We start from the raw sequence: 1879 nt of genomic DNA, 5'->3' as shown, positions 1-1879 counted from the left end.
ATCTTATGATCAAACAAGACATATTAAACCATATAACTTGATAATTTTGAAGACTTTTATAGAAGACGGATTAGCTAGAAATATTAATAAACATGAATGTTGCTAACCTCATAATTAAAATCAATTAAGTTTCGAATTTCATTTAGGAGCCCCAATATCAATTAATATACATGAATTAACAAGAAAATGTTAAAAGGCTTTTATAATTTTAGAGAAAATGAAAGTTTATTAAACATTGACATAGAAGTCGTCCGCCAGAAAACTTCCACGAAGTCTTCCATTTAGGTCATTTTTGCAATTGAAAAGTTACAAAGGAAGACTTCCAAAGAAGTTTGTTGTAGAGTAGACTTCTATGGAAGTTTTCCTTTGTAAATATCGGCTTACTTTTGTGTTTGAAATTTCTTCGAAAATACCAGAAAAGACTTATCGGTAAGTCTTCAAGGATAAACAAGTTAATTTTACAATTGACCAAATTTTGTCAGAAATTTGACTTTTTGTAGATGACTACATGGAAGTCTTTCACCAGAAAAATAAAACTTAACTATTAAATTTAACTAGACGACTTTCATGTAAGTCGTCTTAGGTTACTTTTACAATTGAAAAATAAAATTTAAATATTTAATTTTAATTAGACGACTTTCATGTAAGTACACGGAAATCTTTCGGCGGAAGACTTACACGGAAATCTTCCGGCGGAAGACTTACACGGAAATCTTATGTGATAACCAAAATTTAACCAGAATCTCGGAATAAAATTCTAAAAGACTTTCGTGTAAGTCGTCTTCTGAAAGACTTACATGGAAGTCGTCTAATTAAAATTAAATATTTAATTTTTATTTTTTAATTGCAAAATTAATCCGAGATGACTTTCACCGTCAGTTAGAAGACTTCCAACGAGAGTTCAAAAGACTTACATGGAAGTCTTCTGGAGGAAGACTTTTGTGTAAGTCATCTAGAGAAATTCAAACTTCTGACACAATCTGATCAATTGCAAAACTAACTTGTTTATCCTAGACGACTTACCAGGAAATCTTCTCTGGTATTTTGAGATTTTTTTATTAAGAAAGAAAAGTTGGAAGATTTCTAGAGAAGTATTCTCTAAAAACACACATAAAAACAATTGCAAAACTAATATCTGCATTGACCAGAAGACTTTCATATAAGTCTTCTACAACAAGATGACTTCTGTGACAAGCAGATCTGGAAAAAAAATTAATTTTATCCTTTCAACCAGTGAGATAGCTTGATTATTTTATTTTATCACACATAACTTCACCACAAAACAGATCCACTTGTTAATGACCAAGAATCATGAGTTTAAACCTTATAAAGTTTAGAATCAAAATCTTGGGTTTTTTTTTATGAATATAGAGAGAAAGTGAAAGAGATGTAGTTTGTGTGCATAAATAATAAGATATGAAGAGTAAAAATTAAAACTTTGGTGCATTAAGAGTTTCAAATTGGTTGTTCATGGTGGGTTGGTGTATTGATGACAATGGTAATATTGTAAATATTTGATGAAGATGAGGATGATAGAGTAAAACACTCATTTTCAAAAAAATAATAATAATAATAATAACTAAATTTTTCACACGCACATCCGTGTAGATAGATTTTCATTTTATAAATATATAAGGGATACCATCGCAAAACTTTAAAAGATATTTACATTTTAGTGTTATATATTGTGTAAATCTATAATGTTATTGGTTATGTTTCTTATTCGATATTATTAATGTATAATGATTTGTTTTATATATTTTACTTTATTATTAATTGTTATTATATATTAATATATTTTCGAGTTTGGTAAAATAAATTCATAGTATGAAATAAAAAAATTGAGAATCTCCTTCATTTTTTCTAATTTTTACAGACT

The sequence above is a fragment of the Brassica oleracea genome, chromosome C4, assembly GCF_000695525.1.
Source record: "Brassica oleracea var. oleracea cultivar TO1000 chromosome C4, BOL, whole genome shotgun sequence".
NCBI classification, from domain to species: Eukaryota; Viridiplantae; Streptophyta; class Magnoliopsida; order Brassicales; family Brassicaceae; genus Brassica; species Brassica oleracea.
Note: the sequence above shows the minus strand (reverse complement) of the source record.